The sequence below is a fragment of the Pipistrellus kuhlii genome, unplaced genomic scaffold, assembly GCF_014108245.1.
Source record: "Pipistrellus kuhlii isolate mPipKuh1 unplaced genomic scaffold, mPipKuh1.p scaffold_m20_p_1, whole genome shotgun sequence".
NCBI lineage: Eukaryota > Metazoa > Chordata > Mammalia > Chiroptera > Vespertilionidae > Pipistrellus > Pipistrellus kuhlii.
The window spans coordinates 66,241,952-66,269,505 of NW_023425404.1; the positions used below are offsets into that span (position 1 = coordinate 66,241,952).

At 37.1% G+C, this 27,554-nt stretch overlaps 1 long non-coding RNA gene across 1 annotated transcript; it reads left to right on the forward strand.

Moving 5' to 3' along the window:
• The first annotated feature begins 611 nt into the window (after nt 1–611).
• On the forward strand, nt 612–16,054 carry LOC118726254. The gene is made up of 4 exons (XR_006742250.1): nt 612–635; nt 6,876–6,938; nt 7,849–7,913; nt 16,027–16,054. It is a non-coding gene; the product is annotated as an uncharacterized LOC118726254 (long non-coding RNA).
• Nucleotides 16,055–27,554: the final 11,500 nt, after the last annotated feature.

Below are 27,554 nucleotides of genomic sequence, written 5' to 3' on the forward strand. Positions count from 1 at the left end.
GTGTTTATGACTGTGATGTTGGGTTTTAATGCACATAAAATATTTTAGGACACTATTTGTTTCAGAATCTTTTTTTCTTCATTTCCCTTCTCTAAAAACTGGTGCGTCTTATGGTCCGGTGCATCTTATGGTCCGAAAAATATGGTAAGTGCCTCTAGGCATTTCCAAATGTCCTCTAGGTATCAAAATGTGCTCCCCTGGCTGGCAGCCATCAATAATCTACCTGACTGGTATAGAGCTATACATATGAAGAAAAGGGGGAAAAAAAAAAAGCAAAAATGGAGCTCTATGTTACATTAGCCATAGATATCGACATGAGAGTCAAACTATAGAACATTTAGAAAATGATATAGAGAGTATATTTCTTTAGGTAGGAAAATATTTTCTAAATAAGACATAAAAAATAAAAACAAGCCCTGGCTAGTGTTCTAAGTGGTTAGAGCAAAGAGTTGCAGATTCAATTTCTGGTCAAGGGCACAAAGCTGGGTTGTGGGTTTTTTCCCTGCCCTCTGCTGGGGTACTTGCGGGAGGCAACCAGATCATGTGTCTTTCTCACATCGATGTTTCTCTCTCTCTTTCTCTCTCTCTCTCTCCCTTCTACTACCTTTGAAAGACAATGGGAAAAATATCCTTAGGTAAGTATTAACAAGAAACTAAACAAATAAAATATAAAAACAATAAAGGATTAATAATTTTACTACATTGAAAAATATCTGTTCATCAAAGCACATCTTAAATAGTGTGAAAAAACAAGCCACAGAATTAAACCAGAATATATAAATGTTCCTCCAAATCATTATTTTAAAAAATGGGAACTACTCAAATGAAAAATGATAAAATAACAAGAGAAATTTTACAAAAGAATTTCGTATGAATACAAAACACTTATATAGTTATGAGAAGATACTTAGTCTCATTATTAATCAGGAATATGCAAATTAAAATCTCAGTGAGATGGGTCATATTCATCAGATTTAAAAAATTGTAATAGCTAACAGTACCAGATTGGGCAGGATATGAAGAAATGAAACTCTCATCCTCTCTTATAGATGTGTAAATTGAAGCAATCACTTTGAGAATAGTTTGCAGTCATCATTAATAGACATTCAGGCTTCTCCGAGATTTTTCTTCTCAGTGTTATAATTGCACTACCCCTTGAAATTGTGTGGCTACATGACCTTTATCATTTCCAAAGGGGAAGATTTAAGAGGTGTGAATGATTAACCAAGTTTTCCCCTCTTCCATGGTAACTGGTAACATTCCCCGAAGAAGAATGTGGGAGAGACTCTCCCTATCCAACCCCTCTCTAAGATGAAAACATAGCACAAGCAAGAAACAAACCTTTGGTGTTTTAAACACTAAGATTTTGGAAGTGGTTCTAGCACATTATGATTGCTACAGTATTACTAAATTGAACATGCCTGGATTTATTAGCCAGCAATTCCATTAGTTAGCATTTGCCCTATTGACTCTGTGCACAAAGAAGCCATTTACACAAATGCTTTGCAAGAACATTAGGGTAGTAACAAAAAAAAAAAATAAATCTATCAAATATAAAAGAATAAATAAACTGCAGTATATTTATAGTGAAATCCTATAAAGCAGAGGAAATTAATGAAACATAACCAGATATATCAACATTGATAAACCTCAAAGTATATCGTTCAGTATAAGAAGTAAGAGTAGGTATAGTTAAGTTTCCATTTATGTTAAGTGCAAAGTGAGAAGACTTCATGAAAGTTGTATATTGTATGAGAGTTTATGCATAGGTTGTAAAATTATAAAGAGAAAACAGGAAATTATTAATACAAAATTTAAGACTGCTTTTCTCTGGGTAGGAGAAGACAAAGAGAAATGTACTCAAGGAAATATGATAGAGGGCTTTTAAATTGTAATGTTCTATTTCTTAACTTGGGTGATGGATATATGGGATTCATGTTATTATTTTACTATAACCAATCCTCATATATTTTATATACTCTTCTGTGTGTATTCTATATTTCATAGGCTAACCTATTTTTAAAGCCATCAATAATAATTCTGTCATACAACAGCCCATAATATAGGTTGAACCATATTTTGATAAGTAGCCTATATAACTCCTTAAGAAAAGTCTGATTTTATTGTCCAGTGACACAGATGGATATGAAATTGATGATATTCTAATTCTACTTTTATGTTAGCAAAATGTTGGGCGATTTACTTATTAGCTCTTTTTCATTTTTATGTTTATGGAATGACAGTGATAATACCAGTTTGTTTGAAGATAAATGTTTTCAAAACACCTAATACCTGAAATACCATATCCTGTATTAAAATATAGCATTTCCACTGAAAACACATCTTAGCTTCTGACTAATGAAAGTTGAATGAGTAGGGGAATATTGGCAATCTGGATCATCACTGGCTTGTTTATAGCAATGATATGAAACACTTAGCTTAATGGGGGAGATAAAAAAGTGATAGAAAACATATAGTCTTTTGAAAGCTGCAAGTTCAAACTGTGAAAACACTTTAATAGTGCTTTTTGCATTATGAAAAAAATCTGTCAGGGGCATACAAACACATAGGTAAAGTGTTTTGAACAGAGTATAAAAATACAAACTTCTTACTTAGGAAGTTAGCACTGAATGTCAAAATGCCATGTTGCTAACTCTGGTGTTAACTTTGAAGATGACAGGTAACCATCCATATAACATTCGTTTTTCAAATGGTCATAAAAAATATTGTCACTGCCAAAAGCACAGCTATAATAAAATACCAGTTTTCCATTTATTGAAGTGCACAAGGTCTACTACAGTGCTTTCTTCAAAGGCAGAACATTAAAGAGAGGAGATTAAGGCAGGTCTGGATGAAACAGGAGCTAAAGGGCTGACTCCAATGTGGGTGAGCACAGATGTAATGTCTGAGGCAATCTGAAAGTATCAGGTGGGATCTGAGATCACAACATTATCTATGGGATATGACCTGATGGGGGGAAGCACTCTAGTAGTAGTACTAGACAATGGCCACATTCATGTCATGGGAATTCCTCTGTGTTCAAACTGGACCCCAGTCAAAGGCAGACATATAGTTATTAGGGACATTCTGAGAGAAATTGTAGATTAGGACGTGGCAGACTGGAACACAGATTAGGGTTTGCTAATAAGGAATGTAAATCTGAACCCCAAGTAAGCTACTAATCATAAAGGACATAAAATGTGACTGTTCTAGCTGTGTTAACATAAATGTCTATGGGCTCATACTAAGAGCATTATATTTCTATTCAAAACTCTTCTTAGCTACAATAGAATGCTAATATCAATAGTCTGCTAGGTGAGTCCCAAATTTTGTAGCGCACATAGCTACATTTTCAAAGTGAAGGATTCTAAAACTTTATTTTGCCAGGCCATAAAGGAAAAAAGTGGTTACAGAAACCATCCTGTTCACTAAGCTCCTTTAATAGATATTTAGAAATTTTTATTTAATTATATAATTATTGAAAGATGAAAGTTCTCTGGGACTACCTATGTTTCAGAATTGTGATGGCTATTTTCTCTTTGCCCTTCTAGTTTTATTTTCACTCCTTCACAATCCTCTCTGTGGCCCATAAGGCTGACATCTAGGGACTGGTTCAATGGACATCCTTGCCCTCTGACTTCTGGATGGATAGACCAATAGGAATCTCCTGCAATAGGGTAGAAGACAGAAGGGAAATAATATTGGTTATTCATTTCCTATGTTAGCTAGTCTTCACCAGTGTCCCCCACCAATTCCTGTTAATACATGTCACATTTCACATCACAGGGTGGAGCTTACTTCTGCTTTCCTTGGATTTTGGGATGGCCTTTGATTAGCTTTGACAAATAGAATGTAGCGGAAAGCCATTCTGGGATTTCTAAGCCCAGGCCAAAGAGAGCTGGAAGCATCTACTTGCTGCCTCTTGGAAAGGAGCCTCTATGCAGGGAGAATCCCAGATAGAAGGAAGAATCACAAATGTGAAAGCAGAGGCACTCGCTACATCAAGTACTAACCTACAGCCACATGAGTGAGTTTCATGGTAGCCAGCAAGTCTCCAACATGACACCCAATAAAGGTAGTTTTCTGTTATTCATATCTTAGTGAAGTCCCCTCACAGACAGCACTAGTGCTGGTTTGTATGACCAACTGAATAGCACGGAAATGATGATAGGTCCTTTCTGAGATCATAAATTGCAGTGTCTTTCATCTTGGTGGCCCTTTCTCAGGTCACTCATTCAGGAAGCCAGCTGCCGTGTCCCAAGGACAATCAGGTGGCCAATGGAGGGGCCTGTGTGGTGAGGAACTGAGGCCTGCCTAAAAACACATGATGTGGACTTACTAGACTTCTGTGAATTCAATTTAGTAGACAGCTTGACTGCAACCTCAGGAGACCCCCTGAGCCAAAACCAATCAGTGAAGCTGCTCCCAGATTCTTAACCTACAAAAGCTGTGAGGTAACACATTTTTATTGTTTTAACCTACTAGGTTTTGAAATAATATTTTATACAGCAATACATAACTAATGCATACATCTGAGCCATTTAAATTCAGTTGAGCCACCAGATGATGATAGCCCCAGCTGACAAGAAGAGCAGAAGAAGCCATCTAACCCAAATTAACGTATAAAATCACTAAAGGTAATAAAATAATGATCATTTTTAAACTTTACATTTTGTAATGGCTTGTTTTGCAGCAATAGATAAACAAAACAGAAATGTGTTACCCAAAAGTGAGGTGCTACTGTAACAAAACCCTAAAACATGTAGCACTGGCTTTGGAACCAGGTAGTGGGTGCAGACCACGAGAACCTCAAAGAGACAGTCAATGGAGGCTGGTAAGACAGTGAGAAAATTGTTGAGCCTTGAGAAGAGGTGAGTTTTTGTCCAATTATGTAGAGGGAGAATGTTCGGAAAATGCAGTAACTTGTGGCAATATAAAAGATAGATAATATATATGATGAACTTGTGTATTTGGCTAAGGAAGTTTCTAGGCAGAATGTTTATGTGTCAACTGGTTTATTTCAGTGTACATGGTCATAGTAGGGTGAAAGGAATTAAAGAAGGAACCATTCAATTTGCAAGCAGTATCTAGAGTAAAAGTCAGCAAACATTTTCTATATTAAGCCATATAATAAATATTTTATTAATTACAGGCTCTATGGTGTCTATAGAAACTCTGCAGTTGTAGCACTAAAGCAAGCATAGAAAATATGTAAGTGAATAAATGTGGCTGTGCTCCATATAAAAAAAAAATGACAAGAGCAGGTGTCAATGTGGATTTGTCTTTTGGGTCATAGTTGACCAACCTCTGATCTAGAAGAAATATTTCAAATAAGGATTTCCTGGTTGAAACATAAATAGTTCTCATATTTAACGCTTTCAGCACACAAAAAGTTTTCAGAGTAAATTAAAGTCTTGAGGTAAAGAGCAAATCCAGAGTGCTGCCTAAAAAAACAGCCATGGCATGAAGATCTGTTCATGTGTGGGGTGGAAAGACTTGTTCAGCTGATTAGGATTTGTCATATAGACCCTCTCAGCTAGACAATAGGGGTTTTAAGAATCTTAAGAGCTTGCCTTGTTGACCTCAACTACACAATAGAGTTTCTAAGAATCTTAAGAAAGTACCTTTTGGGCCCTTTTGGCTAGAAAAGAGGGATTTCAGGAATTTTAATAATATTGTCCCCACATCACTGTTTCTAAGGCCAAAGTAGAGAGAAGTGGGTGTTAAAAAAATCCGTCTTAAAAATATAGTACAGATACATAGGAAGGCCAGAATTTTTAACAGAAATTTTAACAGTTTGAACTAAAAGAGACAGAGATACTTCTAAATGAAAAAGACCTCTGTGTTCTTAACCTCTATTGAGCAGGATACAAGCTGAGAAAACTACTTAGCTTCAAACATATTCCACTTTTTATGGAAAAGTAAGGATGAAACAGGAGGCCGAGCCATGGCAACCATTCTCTGGGAGCATAAGTTGTCCCTAATCAGGAAAAATTCTTTCCCTGGAGATAGTGATAATGATAACCTTCCTGCTAGATTTCAGAATTGCAATGAGTCTTCTGTTTTACCCTTTTATATTGGAAGATTCTATTGTGGCTGCCATGCCCTTTCATCATTATTGTATGTTGGGTGTTTGTGGGACAGATGATGGTTTCTTTGGTGTGAGTTATTTTTTCGTTCACAGGTACTCCTGAGGAGCTTCAGAAATCCACGCCACCTACATCTTGCTCTAATATAGACAAGAGCCTTGGATATGAGCTGATACCTTAATGGGATGGAAATGTGGGGGGGTCTTGGGAGATGGTGAGTGTACTTTGTGAGTTTATTGTTACAGACTGAGGGCAGAATCCGGAGTGCCTTTCCAAATTCCTTCTCTAGATGTATATGTACGCAACTCCTAATATAAAATATGAGTTGAAAATATTCTTTAAATATGACCTGCTTTTGTTACTAACTCTGATCAGTCAAATGGCCATGGAATTGGCGAGATTGCTGTTTTGGCACTCACATACCCAGGCTTTAAGGTGATTGGTAATGTGATAGATATAAAATGAGCTGCTGGGATCAGACTTCAGGAAGAACTTGCTATTCAACAGTGAGTAATGAAGACAGCACAGCAGACAGATGTCAGGTGTTGGATCCTTCAGCATCTCCCTCATTTGTAGAGACGTGGTTTATCTGAGGTCATGCCCTTCCTGAGGATTAAATAAAGGAAGATTATAAAGATCTGGCCATTTTGGCCTGATGTGTGATGTCTGCAATTAAGTCAACCCCATTACAATTTGATTTTTGCCTTTCCTTTACCCAATCTTACATTTTATTTATTTATTTATTTGTTTGTTTGTTTGTTTATTTTTACCTTTCTTTCCCCTTAGGTGTTCATTCCTAATAAACAACTTGTACCACAAACTTCTCAGATCTTTTGGAGAATCCAACAAGTAAGTTCTACCTCCTGCTGCCCTTCAGAATCCAAGTAGCAATGCTGGGAAAAGACAAATCTATGGAAAAAGGCCATATGGAGAAAGAACACTGTGGTTGAGCAACCTTACTGAGTCTCATGTCAACAGATAGTACCAATTGGAAACTATGTGAATGAGCCATCTTGGACCTTACAGCCTAATTGAACTTCCAAATAACTATTATCCTTCCTGAAACCATGTGGATCTGAAGAACAACCCAGTGAACTCAAACTATGGGAAAACGAACAATAGTAAAATGGTTGTTTTAAACCACTAAGTTTTGGGGTGCTGTGTTATTCAGCATTGGTTTACCAAAATATTTACCCATTATGTCCATGCTAGATAACAATTGTGCTCCCCTTTTGAGGGTCATGCCTGTCTGACAATATCTTCAGTAGCAACTTTCCCTGGTTACTATTAACTAGTATTATTTTCCCCATTTTTGGTTTGTTTGTTATTCTACACCTGAGGATATTTTCCCATTGATTTTTAAAGAAAGTGGAATGGAGGGGTAGAGACAGAGAGACAGAGACATCAATGTGAGAGAGACATGTCAATTAGTTGCCTCTCACTTGGGCCCCAACCAGGGCCAGGGATCAAGCTTGCAACTGAGGTACATGCCCTTGACTGGAATCAAACACAGGACTCTTCAGTCTGTGGACCAACACTTAACTATTGAGCCAAACTGGCCAAGGCTATTTTCCCCATCTTGATAGCCCCAAATTGTTGTGCATCTGTGGTGAAATTCAGTATTGCTTTTTCTTATTTGATATAAAAAAATAAAATATCTCCATGCTTTTATAAAAATCAAACTGACATGATTTCTACATACAGGAGTTTTAAGGGGCAATCTTTTAGACATTACTCTCTTTCTCCTTCCTTCTTGCAGATACAAATCTTATCTTTGGAAAGAGGCACTTTGGCTTACCCCTGCTTATAAACAACAGGCAAGAGGTAAGGCCTATTAATCTCATGGACTTTCCAAAAAAGGAAAAACAATCATTAAATATCTCTATCAGAAGGTCTTAGTCCCCAAGTAGGACATTTTCCTAAAACTGTGACATAACCAGTAGTATTTGACAATCTGACATGCTTTGAACAGACTGTGGAAAATGTGGCCTTAAATAAAAGCAATTAATGTTAAACTACAGCTTTGTAGGGAACTTGTCAGGTGATCATTTTGGTCCAGGAAAACATTTAAAAGATTTTTAATATATTTTTTAATCATTTTATAAAACAAAAAATTCTCTTATATTTAGTTTTTTACCCTTTATTAATAAGATCAAATGAGTATCAGCAGTCTGGTAAATAAATTGCTTATTAAATATCTACTCTATAAATGATAATTTTTATATTTGTGCTAGTTGACATTAGGTATTTAGAAAACTTTTGAGTAATTTTGGTAATCCTTTACTCATTTTTAAAATTAAGGTTACCTTTAACCCTTGGTCTAGGTTTATGTATATTATCTCATTATATTATCATTATGATTTTTATTATTGTCCCTTTTTATTTTTAAAACTATACTTCTTTGGATGACAAATTATATGGTTACTTTATCTTAAGACAAAACCATGATATTCTTATATCAGAAAATATTATTAGAAATGTTTAAATATTTTAAATACTAGTATTTTTTGCCAAATAATATTGAAGTATCTTTAAATGTATTTGAAATCTTAAATAAGATTAACATAAAATTTTAAAGAGTTTAAATTACTTTAGAGATAATTAATTGAAAATGTATTTTCTCAATTTAAGATAAGCTTAAAAGTAAGTGTACATTTCATAAATTGACTTTTATAATTCTTATCTATAGAATATTTTCCAGTTACTTAAAGAAGACAAATGAGATTTGAAATCACAAAGTAATTAAAGGTGTTTTTTTTTTTTTATCAGTAGCAGTTACACAAATTAGAAGACTTGTCAGTTTTATATTAATATTTAATAACTTGATTAAACTTTGACTGAAAGCCTATTTGTTTACATATTATGTAAATTGATTTTGAAATAGAGTTTATAGATTTAGGTAATGTTTACATTATGTCAGTTTCTAAGTTTATATATTCCATGTTAATTTTGGTGCCTATAGGATAAATTTGAATTTAGGAAAAAAATAGCAAAATAGTAGAATTAGTGCTTAAGATTAAATTTTAACCTTTTTATTCTGTTAGCTTTATTGCTTTGAAATTTGAAAAGAAATCATCTGCACTGGCATGAAAACAATCCATGATAGTTGTTCACTCTTTTGGAGCTTTGTTTGCCAGCAATATCCCCAACTCAGACCCATCCTCTGGTCTTCTTTTCTTTGAGTCTTATCCCTATGAACTGCACCACTCAGTCTCTCTTGCCCTAAACATCAGGTGAAAGACTGGTATCCAAAATATACCAATGATTCTTAAAACTCAACAATAAAAAGACAAATAACCCATTTAAAATGAGCAAAGGACTGGACATCTTACCAAACTAGAAACAACAAAGACATTCTTCATCAGTGAATGGATAAACAAATTGTGGTACATTCGTCATTCGGTGGTAAAATAAATGAACTATCACCCCACAAGAAACATCCTTAAATGCATACTTCTAAGTGAAGAAGACAGACTGGAAAGGTTATATAATTCAAATTATATGACCTTCTGGGAAAGCTAAAACTATTAGAGACAGTAAAAAAGTCTAGTGATGACTAGGAGTTCAGGAAGAGAGGAGAAGGCTCTCACAAGATAAAAATAATTTATTTGAGGGGTTGATACAGTCCTGTGTGATATTGTAATAATAAATAAATAATGTGTATTTATAAAAAAAACCTATAAACTTTTTAGCACAAAGAGTAAACAATGTTTGCAAACATTAAAAAAATATATCTAGCATATTGGAGACTCCAAATTGTGATAAAAGAATCTGTCAGTATTACAACTGTATGAAAAAATCCTCAATGAAGAAATTAGAGAAACAAGGTGCTTATACAAATAAATTTTGGAAAACAGTGGAGCCTATGATGCTTAAGGCAAAAAGAACTGAACACTATACTTTAGTTGACAAAGCTGTTCCCTCTAGGGGTAAGAGTTAACAGTGTATATATGGGAGATCCAAGATGGCTGCGCCCAGGTGAACACCTAGCCGCAGCCGCACACAACAATTTCAATAAATTACAACTAAAATATAAAACGGACATTGCCCAGAACTACAGGAAGGTTGACTGACTGGAAATTCTACAGCGAGAAGCAAGGAGAAAACCAGAAGGAGGCGCGGAGGAGCTGGAAAAGCCCAAGGTACGGAGACACGCGGCGCGCGGAGAGGATGGAGCCGGAGAGGAGGGAGGCCGAGTGCCTGGCGGGCATTCCCTAGCGGAAAGGAGATAAAACTCCGACTGTGCTGGGCCCCTGACTGCTCTGAACCCCAGTTCCAGGCCAGACCCCGGGGACTCAGGCTCAGCCATAGGGAGCTGGGCTGTAAGGCGGAACCCCGGGGAAGTGGCGAAAGGAAGTCCCGGAGGCGCGCACACTGCGTGCAGAGAAGGGACAGTAGGCTGTGCCGCGAGATTGCCCTGACGGGAAGGAGACTGGGGCTCCAGACTGCTCTGAACGCCACCTCCAACTCCACTTCCAATTGAACTGAACCCCAATACCGGGCTCATTGGGGGAGAGCATAGACTGTTTGGCAGCAGGCGAAAATCAAGGGCACCTTTCTCTCAGAGGCGCCGGCAGCGAGCACTGAAGGACCTGCATAGGGCGGGGCTGACGGAAGCCAAAGCTGCAGGCTCCACCCTGAAATCCCGTCCCATCTGTAACTGCGAAATGCAACAACAAAATAGATCACAAACAAAAGAAATGGAGGACAAAAAGCGTCTGGATATAGAGTTCAAATCTACGCTTATAAGGTTTTTCAAGAATTTCCTAGAAAAGATGGACAAGGCCTATGAGGATATGAAAAGAGATCAACTAGAATTAATAAGGAGTCAACAAGAAATGATAAGGGATCAACAAGAAATAAAGAATACATTGTCTGAAATAAAAAATATTTTACAGAGTCCTAAAAACAGAAGGGAAGATCGCAAGAATCAAGTCAAAGATTTGGAACATATAGAGCCAGAAGACACTCCTCCACAGAAGCTAGAAGGCAAGAGAATCCAGAAAATTGAAGATAATGTAAGAAACCTCTGGGACAACTTCAAGCGAACCAACATCAGAATTATGGGGGTCCCAGAAGATGAGAGAGAGCAAGATATCGAAAACATACTGAAGGAAATAGTGACAGAAAACTTCCCCCACCTGGTGAAAGAATTAGACTTGCAAGTCCAGGAAGCACACAGAACTCCAAACAAAAGGAATCCAAAGAGGACCACACCGAGACACATCATTATTAAAATTCCAAGAGCAAAAGACAAAGAGAGAATATTAAAAGAAGCAAGAGCAAAGAAGGTAGTAACCTACAAAGGAGCACCTATACGATTGTCAGCTGACTTCTCAACAGAAACCATGCAGGCCAGAAGGGAATGGCAAGAAATATTCGGGGTGATGAATAGCAAAAACCTACAGCCAAAAATAATCTACCCAGCAAAGCTATCACTCAGGATCGAAGGCCAGATAAAGAGCTTCACTAATAAAAAAAAGCTAAAGGAGTTCATCACCGCCAAACCAGAATTATATGAATTGCTGAAGGGGGTTCTTTCAGAAGAGAAAGTAAACAAAGATAAAAATTATGAACAACAAATATGTAACTATCAACAAGTGAATCTAAAAACCAAGGAAATTTAAAAAATCTGATGAACACTATTAACTGTTGAATATAATAGAATCAGAGGTATGGAAGGGGAGTGAACTGTTTGTTCTTGGGGAAAAGGGGAGAGGGGGGCGTGGGAAGAGACTGAACATAAACTGTGCACCTATGGATGAGGACAATGGGGAGAGGGAAAAGGGCAGAGGGTGGGGTGGGAACCTGGTGGAGGAGAGCAATGGTGGTGGGGGGGGAGGAACATTTGTAATAATATGAACAATAAAAACTAAAAAAAAAAACAAACAAAAAAAAACAGTGTATATATGTGTGTGTGTGTGTGTGTGTGTGTGTGTGTGTGTGTGTGTTGGGGGGGATGAATTGAACAACTGAACAACTAAAATGTGTGTGTGTTTGAACTGAACAACTAAATAAAGTGTAGAGCTTAGGGATAAGCAAGGGGAAGAGCTACAGTGATCTCTATGGTAAAGAATTAGAGCTGGAGACATTTTTATGAATTCTTGTTTAGCTTAATTTAGAAATAGATGGTTTACATATAGAAATATATTATACACAGGGAAGTATAGCCAAATATAGTTCTTCCTGTCAACTGAGAAATCATAGATTCAATGACAACCCAGTAATAACAGGTATGTCTAGCACCCAGATTTTGGTTTCTAATCCCCTTATCCAACAAAAGGAACCAGGGCTTCTTGGATAAATAGGACTGGGTCAGGAATTATGTAAGATGGGTCTGGATCATTATGTGGTGCTAGAAAGTAAGAAAATGTTATGGATTAAACTTTATACCTACCGCCTAAATTTATATATTGAAATCTAATCCTCAGTGTGATAATATTTGGAATTGTGGCCTTTGAGAGGTATTAGGTCATGTGGGTGGATTACTGTATTTCTAAGAAGAGGCAAGAGAGGAAGCGCTCTCTCTCTCTCTCTCTCTCTCTCTCTCTCTCTCTCTCTCTCTCTCTCTTTCTGCCATTGGAGAAAATGAGAGAGAGGCCATTAAACCTTTCCAGAATGAAATTATCAGTTCTGGCATCAGGACAAGCCTTTGTTCAAGGTCTCAAGGCCCAAGTACATATGGGCTCTTTAAGAACTTGCAAAGGGGGCCAGAAACACCTCATATTTGGGAGACAAAAAAGGTAAAAACATATAAATAGGAAAAGTTCCTCCCTGGTTGGGGCCCAGAATTTGAGAGACATTTTCCTATGGACCTGTGCGTAATAAATGTAACCCCATCTCTCAAAGTATTGCTTGTTTCTTCTCTGGTTTTCTGTAACAGTGGGAATAGGGGTCCCCACCATTCAAAAATCCACTTATAACTTTTTCTTCTCCCAAAGCTTAACTTCTGATAGTTTACTGTTGACTGGAAGCTTTAATGATAACATCAACAGTCAATTAACACATATTTTATGTTACATTGATTATATACTGTATTTTTTAAATAAAGGAGACTAGAGAAAAGTGAATATTAATAAAGAACATAATAACAAAGAGAAAATACATTTACAGAACTACATGTAATTATTGAAAAATACATATATAAGTGCACCCATGAAGTTCAAACCTGTTTTTTTCAAAGGTCAGCTATGTAAGGAAACTTGAATAAAGGATGGACTTAAGTTAGTTCATGATTCATACTAATGTCAGACATAATCAGAGAAGGTATTTCAATGCAGGGCATAAATGAACTCTGTATTATCATCTATTTTTTTTTCTGTAAATCTAAAACTATCCTAAAAAAATAAATTCTACTTTGAAAAAGAGAGTCTATCATGAAGTCTGCCACATAATAGGTTTTTAATCAGTGCAAAGTTAGGAAAGCTGTACCTTCATGAATTCAAGAATTTTACTCTAGAGAATAGAATGAAATATAACAGCTTAAAATAAACCAAAGGACTATCTTCCTCAATTTTTGTATTAAGAAGGAAAGTAAAAACAAGAGGTGGTAAATGAATTGCATAGAGTTGTTAAAAATTAGAAACCTTTCCCAAACAGAATTGCTCAGCTATTGATACCCCAAATTATTGGAGTATTTATCTGTATATCTTTATTACGAATTAACCTTCCTAACCTGAATAATTCTAATGTCATGATGGGATAAAGTAGTTAGGAGCCTCAGTTAAGGACTTTTAAGATAATCAGGTTGTATAACCACAGATTTTAGAAAAGAAGATCTTCTCAATGTAAGTTAGCCATTAAATAATTAGAAATCGAAGGAGTTTAAGGGATTGAAGCCTGCCCTGCCCCAATGTGCCTCAGTTGGTTGAGCACTGTCCCATGCACCATCAGGTTGCCTATTTGATTCCTGGGCCCTGGGTTTTGGGCTGGATCCCTGGTGGGGGTATGCAGAAGGCAGCCAGTTGAGTTTTACTCTCACATCAGTGCTTCTTTTTCTTGCTCCCTCTCACTTCTTCTCTCTTAAAAATAAATTAAAAAACATATTTTGTAAAAATGCTATATTCTGTTTAGCTTGTAGAAAACTGTCATTCAATTGAGTTATTATAGGGCTCATTAGAAGAATTGAGAAAAAAGCAAAAGGTTTTTTTCTGTTAAGGGCCTATAGTTAGAGAAAGGTTTTTACTTTTTAAATTCAATGATTGGAATGATAATAGACCAAAAGTAATCCCTAACACAAGTATCCTCACAAATAAATTCATGGTTGAGCTAAGTTATAATTTAGCTTATAGGTACCTTATATCCAGGTGTTGACATTTATTTAAATATTTTATAATAAACATCTTTATTTAGTTTTGAGTCATTGAAATAAATTAATCATTATAATATTTTATAATAGGAAAGGCTCAATTAAGTCTAGGAACGTGTATTCCATTTTTTTATGTTTTTCATTCAGGATAGAAATTGGTTTAACTGTTAGAACAATGCTATATTAAATAGATGTCACTCTCCAAACAATGAAAAACATAAAAATTGCAGAAGAACTAACCAATTTGAACCTTTTATACAATGCAAATAGACCAAATGCATTGGTCATCAATATCTTGTAGAAAATATAGTTGGTAGGGATAGTAAATTACAGTTGCACCATTTTTCTAATAGTTGACATCTGCTTACACAGATGATGGCAATTATTAAAAATTGTGTTGAGATTCATATACTAGTATACAATACAGCAGTATTAGAGATTATTTGAGAATAGAGGAATGCTTTAGAAAGATTAATATTTCAAAACATTTACTGTTGAAGCAAAGCTTAAATAAATTTAACAATAGTTCATAAGGCTTCTAAATGTTTAATGACATTTGGCCCAATGTCATTTTTAAAAGAAATAGAGTGAGAAACCAACATATTTATATGGAATCATAAAAGACCCCGTATAGGCAAAACAATCCTGAGGAAAAAAAGAATGAAGCAGGAGGTATCATGCTACCTGACTTCAAATTATACTACAAAGCTACAATAATTATAATAGCATGGTATTGGGAGAGAAACGGACACAGAGATCAATGGAACAGAATAGAGAGTCCAGAAATAAAACCACATGTTTTATTCTCAACAAAGATAATTTTCAACAAAGGGGTCAGAAACACACAATGGAGTGAAAATATTCTCTTCAATAAATGGTGCTGAGAAAACTGGAAAGCCACATGTAAACGAGTGAAACTGGATCACAGTTTGTGCTCATGTACAAAAATTAATTCAAAATGGATCAAACACCTAAATATAAGACCTGAAACAATAAGTTCCATAGTAGAAAATATAAACGCCAAACTTATGGACCTTGGCAGAGAGAACATTTTATAAACTTGACCCAAAGGCAAGGGAAGTAAAGAACTATATAAAACTAAAAAGCTTCTGCACAGCAAAAGAAACTGACAACAAAACAAAGAGGTAGCCAACCAGAAGGAGATGATATTTGCAAACAGTAGCTCCAAAAAAGGTTTAATTTCCAAAATATATACAGAACTCATTAAACTCAACACCAAACAAAAAACCCAATCAAAAAGTGGGCAGGGGACCTGAAAATTCACTTCTCCTGAGAAGACTTATGAACAATCAACAGATATATGCAAAGATGTTCAATCTCACTAGTAAATCAAATTTCTCTAATTTGCATTAGGAAAATGCAAATCAAAACTACAATGAGATACCACTTTGCACCTCTTAGAGACAAGCAATTACAAGTGCTGGAGAGGCTGTGGGGAAAGGGAACCCTACATTCACTGCTGGTGGGTTCCACAATCTCTATGGAAAGTAATATGGCAATTCCTCAAAAAATTAAAAATACGACCCAGTCATCCATCTCCTGGGCACATGGAGAAAAACTCAAAATCATGTATTCACAAAGATATATGCACCCCTATGTTCATTGCAGCAGTATTCATGGAGGCCAAGACATGGAGACAGCCAAAGTGTACTGGGATAGAGGACTGGATAAAGAAGAATGGAATACTACGCAGCCATAAGAAAGGATGAAATACCGCCATTTGTAACAGCTACATGGACGGAGCTTGAGGTTATTATGCTAAGTGAAATAAGTCAGTCAGAAGAAGCTAAGAACCATGATTTCACTTACATGTGGGATATAAAACAGAAACTTGTGAACTCAAACAGCAGTGTGGTGATTGCCAGAGGGAAGGGGTCCTAAAATATGGTGACAAGAGTGGTGGGCTCACAGTGCAATAGACAGATCATGTAACACAGAAACCCACACCTGGAACCTATATGGTCATGTCGAAAAGTGTCACCCCAACAAATTTAATTTAAAAAAAGATCTAAAGAAAGGAACATGTCCATTTGGGTTTGTAAAATAACAGCTTTTTAAAACATCTCTGGTGTAGAAGTTACTTTTAATCTCCAATTTTGATAATTAAAACTTTTACTTGTACTCTGAATGCACCTATAATACAAGCTAGATAATATAGTACATTTACCCTGTTTAATTATTAAAGTAACTTTCCATAGCACATAAAAATAATAATGTTGTTTTCTTAAAAATGAAAGGCAAAGACTGTGAAGCCATATTTATAACATATCATTACACCTCTGCCATGGATTGTCATCCAGATAAGCAAAAACACAAACAAAATAATCTTTTAGAGGAGGGAAATAAACTCAATATATAGGAACTGAAATTACTTTCCAGTTGGTTATCAAGGAAGTTCCTTTATCTTCTGCTTTTTACACCTTTAAGTTTCTCCATTATATTTAAATGCTATCTTCTGTGAAGCACTTTTCACAATTAATTCGCAACCTCCTCTTTTATTATTTATTCTGTGACTCAATTAATAAACAGAGTCTCAAATAAATTAACTGTATACTTAAAGAACCCATCTAGAAATATGGTTGTGCTCTCCTGCCATCTGCATCGTGAAGATAAGCAGTTTCCCGCTCAGGCTGCGAGCGCCCAGCTTGCAGCAGGCGCAGCTGCTCCAGCTCCCGGGGCTGCAGGAGGAATGGGCAGAGAGTTTCTAGGTTATTCCGGTGGACAGAGGACACCTGTACAATGGGGAGGTGGCCATCCTCAGTCCCCTGACACCTACTGGGATGGTGGCTACTTCAAGGCACGCCAGCAGTTCCCACCGAAGGCTTGGTTCCGGGCACCTGTGCATCTCCACCCCACACCCCGTCGCCATGCCCCACTTCCATCCCAGAGCCCGGAGCTGCACGCAGATCAGGAGCTCCACCTGGAACCTCAGGACTATCCTCCTGCGCTTCCTCCGGAAAGAACCCAGCACCTTCTCACCTGCCTTCCTGATGCACAGGAAAGTGGAAAGAGAGCAAAGGCTTGGGCGGGAGCTCTCAGGCCTCCTCAGAAGCAGGTTCGGGCCGGTGGGCGCAGAGCCTGCTGGCGGCCCTGCCTGCAGGCCACGCTTGGGCTCTCCGACCTTTTCTGTGTCCATTGAGATGAGAACCATGAAGTGCACCCTGGGGCCCAGGCCGACAACTGCTTCGGGGACTCAGAGGAAAACTGTGGCCACAGGGAGGCCTGACACCAAGGCCCCGGACGCATAGATTTGCAAGTTTTGCCTCGCCAGGCCGGACTGTGTGCGCCCATGGGGCACCTCCCCACCAGAAGCTATCTCACCCAAGGTTTGTGCTGCCTGTCTCCTTGGATTGTTTCTTGATGTGTCTCGCTTTCTTTTCCTGTATCATCAGGTCTGGGTTTTCCTGTGCATCAGGGAGGAGGGCCATCGGTGGGAAGGGGTTGCATGGTGTCCTGAGGTACCGGGACCCTGGCCTGCTCCCCTGCTTCTCTGGCTGGAGCCAGAGACTTGGGGTCCCAGCTTGTGAGAGGATGGAATAACTTTGTTACCTCCTTTCTCTGCTTTAGATTATTTGGAATCTAAATAAAATGCCTTTATGAGGGGGTTGAGGGGAGAAAGCCACCTTCATCAAGGGGTCTCGGAGAACATATGGCCGATAGTTTTCAGATATATTTGGTCAGGGTCAAGGAAAATGCACTTATTTCCCAAAATTCTTCCTTTGTCCTGTTGATTAGATTACATACTAAATTAGATAAGTGGTCAGTGTTGTGCTTCCTTACAATGGATTTTCATTTTCAGTAATTCTTCAGTAAGTAGAAAAGGAAACTTTTACTTTTTTGGGGGGAGGGTGTTCTTTTTTATTCTTTAAAAAAAGGGATTGTCGATGTCTTCTCTTGAATTAAAATCTGATTATTCCTTTAAGCCCCCCACCTTCCTCATTCACCTTTGATTTTTCTTTTTCTCCAGTTAACTGTCTTTCCTCATTCTAAAGTTAGCTCTTCTAAAATTGACTATCTTCTGCCAAAAATACTATCTGGCGATCTTCCAAGGTTTTCAGCACTGATATGTGTCAACTTCCAGGATTTTTCAATATGGTGGTTTGTTTCTCATAAAATCTGCTCCTCCCCAACCCCAACCCAGTTCATGTGTTGTAAATTTCAGCTTGATTTCTTAGTGGATAAATTAGACAGTTTCTTCATCCCCATAATCCAGAAAGACTGAGGTACAGTCACCGAAGCCTGGCCATCACCTAAACTTGGGGGCAAACTGAGCAGAAAAGAGAGAGCTGGTTCCATTAAATTTTATGATTACATATTTAGTGAACCTAGAAGATGATTTTAAATTTACCCAACTAGACTTTTTATTATTTGCAAAAGCACCAATTTAAAGTCTTAATGGAAGTTTTTTTTTAATTCACTCACAAACCACAAAATGAAATTTCGCAGCAGCAGCAGTGATCCTTCGGAAATTCCAAGATTATTTTGATGATACGGTCCATGAACTTGGCATGTGGTCCATCACTGCTAGACCCTCAGGACTAAATGAGATTTTCTCAGTATTTTCATAGAATCGGCAGTCATGGCTAAGGTAGTTGTATAAAATTATCATAACGTCCTAGGATTCATAATATCCAGTTTGTTCTTTGCCATTGTCCCGTGGGATCTAAGCCTTATTATATCCTTCTTACATTTTAATTTATTTTATCCTAGTGTTGAAGAACACATTTCTATTAGACAGTATATATTTCTTATGTTTGAAAAACATTTTCTCTTGTTCAGTGTTTGTCGGGAATAGGACATGATAGAAAAGCCACTAGACTGAATATTAAGAGACCTGGGTTTGTATCTTAACCCTTCAATGTCTTGACTCATTTGTTTTTACCTTATTTGTATATTACTTAATTTCCTTTTAAGGAATAGAAGGTTACCCTAGCTAATAGAGGGAGAGAATAATTTCTAGGGAGAGTTTAGGGAGATATAAGGTTAGCTTAATTAAAAGGAAATCTGAAAAATCTAAAAGAGAAGAATAGTCTCATCAGGTCAATAGATACTATCCCAGCCCCATCTCAAATTCCAGAGAAGATCTATCTCATTGGTCTAAAATTTAGACTCTAAATTAGGGGTGTCGAACTCAATCAGAGAAGGGGCCAAAATCTAAAATCCAGCCTAAATCGCGGGCCGAATGGTTTACTGAACAGTCATAAACTGTCATTGTGATGGAAACGCAGCGGAGTGCAGTGATGACAGCGCGGTGCGGGCCACATTGCAAGGCCTGGCGGGACAGATTTGACCCGCGGGCCTTGTGTTTGACACATGTGCTCTAAATAGAAGAAAATGGAGGAAAACAAATCATCTTGATTGATTTAACCAGATTGTATTTAATGGGAGGCACATTTCAGGTGTTGGTAATGGAAGAACAAAAAGATGTTGGCAAAATAACAAAATCCCAAAAGAATGTAGCAAAATTAACCAGTTCTTCAGTCTTTATGCTATCACCCACATATTGCTCCAGTGATTTTTGTATGAAATATTAGAGAGGCAACATAATACTTCAACTTCATAACTATCTGTGAACTGGGGCCTCTTTCCAACCTGTCTGTCACTGCTTTGGGCCAGTCCCTTATCCTGTCTTTACTAGGCTATTGTAGCTTCCTGGCTTTCTGCATAGCATCTCGCTTTACTCCTCCTCCTCCTAAATGCTTCTCCATATCGGTTAGAGTTATCTTTTTAAATACAATTTGTCTCTTAGTAACTCTCTGTAACTTCAGTATTGTTTATAGAATTCTCAATACCTGTTCTTATCACTATCTGGGCAGAATTAGATTTAATAATACCTATCTATTATTAAAGCACTTCGTACATAGCTTATTTATAGTTACTGATTCACTGGATAATTATTGTAAAAGATAGAAAAACATCTTTTTAAAACAATAAACAACAACAAAAATATCAGAAAAACATGTAATCCAAACTGTCTTGCTGCTTCAGTTTTCTAATGGTAATTTGTATCTCTTTAAAAAGATCCATATTACTTCCCCTTCACTTACAAAGCTTGATAGGGAAAGAATAAAAATTATATGTATTTAAAGAAAAGAAACAAAATTTCAAAACGTCTGTAAGTTCTGTTCTACTAAGGTATCTTGATATCTGGAGTGAACATCTCTTCCTTTTACAGGCCAATGATTTTTATATATACAAAATTGGCTTGCAACTAATTTCTCTGCATAATGAACTGACAAGTGAAGTGAATTTTGAAAATTCTGGTGAAAACACTGGGTAAAAGCATTTAGGGAACCTGAGAAGTAATACCATGTTTCCCTGAAAATAAGACATCCTTCGAAAATAAGACCTAGCATATGGAAAGATAAGACATCCCCTGAAAATAAGACCTAGCGCAACTTTGGGAGAAAAAATTAAAATAAGACACTGTCTTATTTTCGGGGAACAGGGTATGAAGAGGAGATAATAAGAAATATTTTAGGGAAAGGGGTTTGTGCAACATGAAACCCTTTTTTTGTTGGGAAACCTCAATAGAAACACTAGTGAAATTTCCCCAGGATAGGAATTCTCAAAGGGTTTGTAAAAAATAGTTGCATCTCATATTTAATTTTATGTCATTTTGGTCTCCTATGCATTTATAGTGGGCATTGTGCCTGTCTTTATAACACCTTTCACTCTTCTCTGATTATGTAGCAACCATTTGGTTTAGGTTGGAATAACCTTTCTCTTCCTGTAACAGCAAATTGGGCTGACCACTCAGGTAATTCCACAATACCATTTTAGACAGTGATTGGTTTGAAAGTAATCTTGGCTTAATCCACTTAATGTTTTTCTTGACATGTTCTGAGGCACAATGGTTGTCTTAGGAAATATTTTTTTCAGCAGATTCAAGACTTTTAAGACATTTTTGTCTGTGGTTGTGAGAGTTATCCTGATTGTCTTATTGCATGTGAAGGTATATACCTTCAATTTCTGACCATATAGGGAGCCATCATTGGAAAGACTGATTATGCGTAATAGTGATGGGAAAATGGAAAGAAAAAAGGAGTCTTTGATGACTTGATTGAGTCACTAAGATCAAATGACTTATAAGCTGATCTTGAAGCCTGCCAAACTTCAAGTCTTTCTAGTTAGATGTCCCATTAAATCTCATTAATTGTATAAAACCAAGTTCTTGAATCACCACCACTCTTTTCTAAGCAGATGCCTCCTGTAGTCTTACTAATTTCATTAAATAACACCTATACCTCCCCAGTTGTTCTTTCTCTTATAACTTCCATCTAATTAATTAACAAATCTTGTCAGTTTTTCCATTAAACTATGTCCATATTCTCACCACTTCTTATTATTTCCATTACTTCCACCCTGATCTAAACTATATCAACTCTTTCCTGGATTATAATTATAGCCTTCCAAATGCCTCAGTTCTACTCTTGCCAACCTCTTTATTCTGTAAACACTGATTTTCTGTAAAAATGTCAGACCATGCTAGTGTCATAAATGTTCACTATGAATAAAGACTCAAGTTTCTACATTGGCCCAAAAAGCTCTCTAAGATATGGACCCCAGTTATCATGTAGACCTCATATGCACTTCTTTTCTGCCATGTCACTCTGCCCAACACACTAGCCCCTTGCTTTGCTTCAAACATGCCTTGTTCAGCATCTCTGCATTTGCTGTTCCCTCTGCCTAGAACTCCCTTCTTTCAGATGTCCACATGCCTCACTTTCTCAATTCCTTCAGATTTCTCTTTGAATGATACATTTTCAATGAGCTTTTTTGTTGCTTCCTCTGTCTAAAAGATGATCTATACCTTGTGCCCTTCTTTGCCATAATCTTCACTCTAGTATGATCACTGCACATACAAATTTATTTACTTACTTATTATATGTCTCCCTCAAGAAAAATGTATCTTCCTGAGATCAGGGATTTTTGACTTTTTGTTTGGTAATTCACCAATGCTTGGACAAATAACTGTTTACTAGGGCCCCAGTGCAGAAATTCATGCATTTTGAAAGAAACTGTGGGATGCAAGGCTGCAGTGGGCACAGGATTGGGTCTCTGCCCATCTTCCATATCCCCGCCCAGCCCCTATGACCAGCCCCTCCTGCTGTGATCCCAGGTCCCTTCTCTGCCCACAGCCCCACTCCCATGGCTGTTGCTCCCATGTTCTGGCAGCACTGGACCTCGCTTGCTCCCACTGACAGCATTGAGCAATTGAGGCTGGCACCAGCAGTGGGTGTGAATGGAGCCAGCACCGTCGGCGGGTGTGAGCTGAGGCTGCTGCTCTGATCGCCCTTCAGGAGCAGGGGGAGGTGGAGAATCCCTGAGGGAAGATTGGAGCTGGCACAGCAGCAGGTGCAAGCATCAGGCAGGACTGCGGTACATGGGGGCAAGGAATTTTCAGTAACGACCAGAGGCTCACCCTAATGACAGCAACTTGTGCCCTGCCTTTGTCTGGCACCCCATTCACCTGCTCCACCATCCTGCCATGACTGACACCTGCCATATTCCATGTTCTGCCACTTGCTGCTGATGCTCACCATGTTCCATGCACACCCCTTGGTGGTCAGTGCACTTCATAGCAACTGGTTGTGTGGTTTGGTTGTTCCTCCATTCGTTCTATTTGCATATTAGGGTTTTATACATATATATGTAATAAATGCACAGTTTAGGACAGTTTGGGTACTTTTCTGATTCCAATTAAAAGATCTCAAAAGCTAAAGTTCTGATTTAATGCCTCACTATACCTAACTTTTTAGAAAACTACAATAAACATGAAGATATTGCATTTATGTGGGCTTTTGAAAATTAGAGATAAATTATCTATATTCCCCTATGAGGGTAATTTGGTCGCAAACAATGCAATACAAGTGAAATTCATCAAAAGCAGAAATTGGAGCAAAAGGTTAGTTAGGAGAAACATGAACCTCCAGAAAAGTCAATAGGTGTGAAAGAAGGGTATAGTTCCCAGTATATACATGTTAGGAGCTTAAGTGAATTCATTTAAATATTAAGGGAAGCGAGGTAACTTAAGGCTGAAGTAGTTAAGATTTGGATTACATTATTTGCATGTGTGGTTTTCCCTTCCTACAGTGAGCTTTTTGGGAATAGCATCATTCTGTTTATATTTCATTGCTCCAGTACACAGTGTAGGTCCTCAGTGAGTAGCTGTTGCATAAATGAAATAGCACTGGAGAAGAGCTTTACAGTTGGTAATACCAATAACCAGATTGTTATTTAGTCTGCCTTTGCATGGTACCTTCATCTATAAAATTTAAGTGCTGAACTTCATAATTAAGCCCTTTCCAACTGTGAAATATTCTGTAACTTTACCTGCTTATGTCTGAGTAGAGACTTGCACACACTTTCATCTAATAAGAATAAAGACATACTTCTTAAAAATTTCCTTTGCAAATATATTTTAGTTAATATAGCTGCCATAAACTTGGCTTATAAAATAGTGTTTTCAATGTTCTTTTAGCATGATAGATTAAGTTTCATGTTCCTAAAGCCATATCCTTTGAATGCTGCTAAATTTACACTTCACTAATGGCAAGGATCTGATTAGAACTAGTTTCATAGTGGTTCCTTGACATTTTCAAACATAGAAATGTGTGTGCTTTTTGGAATAAAAGTCAGAGCATATCATAAATTATAAAAGTTACCACTAAAGCTCAGTCTAATATTGGGTGGTAGTTATGAATTGAAAGTGCCCGAAAGGCTAAACTCCTGCAAGATAAGAATTTCCCTGTCTCTCAATTTCTTTTACTTTCAGCTCCATAGTCTCCACACCTAGATTCACTGGAACACTTACTATCTCTAGGTTTTGGTTTACCTCATCAGCCACTTGTCAGTTCTTCAGCTTCATTATTTGATAGAACTGAAAATTAGGAAAGCTATGAGCGTAGACACGTAGTCAGCAAACCACGGCTCGCAAGCCACATGCGACACTTTGGCTCCTTGGGTGCTCTTCCACAAAATACCACAACCTGGATGAGTCTATTTTGAAGAAGTGGTGTTTAGAAGAAGTTTAACTTTAAAAAATTTGGCTCTCGAAAGAAATTTCAATTGTTGTACTGTTGATATTTGGCTCCATTGACTAATGAGTTTGCCAACCACTGGCATAGACCAACAAATCAGCCTGCTGAATAGGAAGTCAAGGCAGAAACTTAACCATGTGTACAGAGTTGGGATAGGAGGGGATAGCGACTTCCTGTGACTTCCAAGTGACTCAGGCACTGGCAATTTGTCTCCAAGTACCAAAATGATGGATCTGAAAAGGAACAAAGAAATTTAGCAGATTTTGGATCTTGACCTTTGTGCCTGGGCCACTAGGTTCCATGACTAGGAACTAGGATTTGATTTCAAATCTAATAAATCATAGGACTTGTTCAACTGGAAGACTTTTGCTCTTGGCTGGACTTAATTCAGAAACTGAACAATGTTCCTGTCCTACAACTGGGACTAATTAGTGTAAAAAGTCAGAGAAAGTGAAGGCATTAGGAAAAAGAAAGGGGCTAAAAATGCCTTCAATTTTATGGAAAGAAGCCAGTTAGGGAAATCCAAGAAGGAACAGTAAGATATAAGAGGAAAATTAGATGAGAACACATTGTTCAAACTAAGGAAGGAAGTGATTTGAAAGAGTATACAATGAATTTTCATCTTATTCATGGATTAGATTCTTTATGCATGACATAAGTTGAAAAATGGTGTAAAGTCAAAACTATTTTACAAAAATCCATCATAAGATGCTATATGAGATATCAACACACAGTTTTTCTATAAAAATTCAACACAAGTTTTTTTTCTTTCTTTCCCAATTTGGAGTAGTCCCTCCCTGCATTCTACTCTTCCCCTCTCCTTCCATCTTATTCTACCTCCCTTTCTTCTTCCTTTTCCAGCACCCTAAGGTGCTATTTAATTTCACTTAGAAACTATGTTAAATGTAAAAGACAGAATTTTTAATACTGGACTCATACTCAGTGGGAAAATATCTTATATAATGGAAACTTACTGAGATGATGGTGGGTTCAAGTATCCCATCCAATGCCTGTTTTGGACCAGAGGTTCATTGACTGGAATAGCACATAAACAACCTACTTATGTTATTATTTTCTTTTATTTCTCTTTGGCTAAGTGTTCATAAAATTAAATTTCAGAAATTAATGCATTTTAATGTGACTATTCTATTATGCTGCAGAGAGAGGTCAGGAAGAACAGGGGCAGAGAAAAGTCCAGTTTAGTGCCTATCTAGGGAATTATAACCTCTGAGTGAAAATTGTAGATGATACTTGGGAATGAGAGCCATTTTTTGAGCAAGTTAAGGGAACATTCCTGAATCTGCTGGTGAAAGAGGCAATTATTAATGGAGATGATAAAGGATAGTGTTTCAAATGATATGCATACCAGAGAATTTGGTTAAAAATTCAGATTCTAGGCCTCATGCCAGAAATTCTGATTCAGTAATATCAAGGTGGAGACCAGAAGAGAGAACTTTAAGTAAGTCAAAGATATTTGAGATGCTGATGTTTAAGAACTCAGGTCTTAGGTGGGGAAAGGAGAGGGGGAAAAAAGGTCATTCGTTGGGTTTATCTTTGAAAAGGAAACTTGTGACCTTTTTCATGAGGGGTAAGAGAAGATTTAAAAAAATGAGTGTCAAGAAAGAGCCAAATAAAGTAGAATGAAGTTAGTTTTAATTTGCAGCGTGTAAGGTGATCCTTCAGAACTTGAGGAAAGGGAAAGGAAAGTGGCCAAGAGAAGATTGGAAAGCATAGAAAAGGTGTGAAATATTTCCTATAGCTGAGTGCAGGACCTCCAAAGACAGTTTATTTTCATCAAGGAAAAATGGTTGTAACTGTTATCTCCCTCCTTTTTCTAATCTCCCTTCTGATTATAAGAATTATTTTTATAGGGAATGAACAATACATTAAAGACAGAATTGCTAAACAGCAGTGAATAGGCAGTTTAAATTTAGGCAGTATAAAATTTTGGAAAACCTGTCTTTAACTTTATCTTATTTCAGGGAGCAAATTATTAAGTTGGAGGGCAAAGACAAAGATTTTCCTCTAAACTCTCTTTGTTTTCTCTTCATACTGCAGTTTTTTCATTAGGCATTGTTCTGGATTTTTGTTTTTTCCTGTTCACTTCTGCTTTAACTTGATATGTTGGTCTTATTAACATTACCTCTGAATGCTGGGACACTGGTAATAGGGTATACATGATATCCTTCTTGAGATATAGAGATTTGTGCAAATTTTTTGAGGATAGGATAAAGAGATTGCAATCCATTGTACTTTTCACCAAGGTGTGGTAGGTGGCCCCTCTCAGATCTAAAGTCAAGGAGCAGGCTGAAATGTATAAATGCAAAGCTAACATTTATTGAATGTTTATTGTGAGTCAGGGTACTACTATCAAAAGAGTGACCATAAAAGTGTCCTTAGACAGAGGAGGTCTGATAGTTAATTTTATGTTATCTTGGATAGGCCATGGTACCCCCAATTTTTTTTTTTTTTATCAAATACCTGTATCCATGTTATTGTGAAGGTATTACTTTAGATGTGATTAACATTTAAATTAATAGACTTCAAGTGAAGAAGATCATTCTTCCTGATGGGGGTGGGCCTAATCGAATCAGTTGAAGACCTTAAGAAAAAAGACTGAGCTCCCTCAAAGAAAAAGTGCTTCTGATTTCTGACTATCCTTGGACTCAAGATTATAAAACCAGCTTTTGCTAGAATTTGAAGCCTACAGCCTGTCCTGCGAATTTCAAACTTATTAACTCCTGCACATACATGTACATGAGTCAATCTTAAAATCTCTCCCTCACTAGGTGTGGTGTGTATTCTATTTCTCTGGAGAACCTTAATACAGAAGGAAATTGGTTAAATTTGTTTTTTTCTAATGATTTAATTACTTTACCTTTTGAGGATGAGGAATACTATATAATTAAGACTCAAAAAAAAAAAAGACTCCATGAATGGCACATACAGATTCTCTACCCAGGAAAATATGTAAATATCCACATATATATAAAATTTTACATACGCATATCAGGTGCCCAGGGATTAAGAGCTCTTGCTCTGAGTTTAGATGTCAAACTCAAACTGATTTGTTTCTAAGTAAAAATGCAGTAA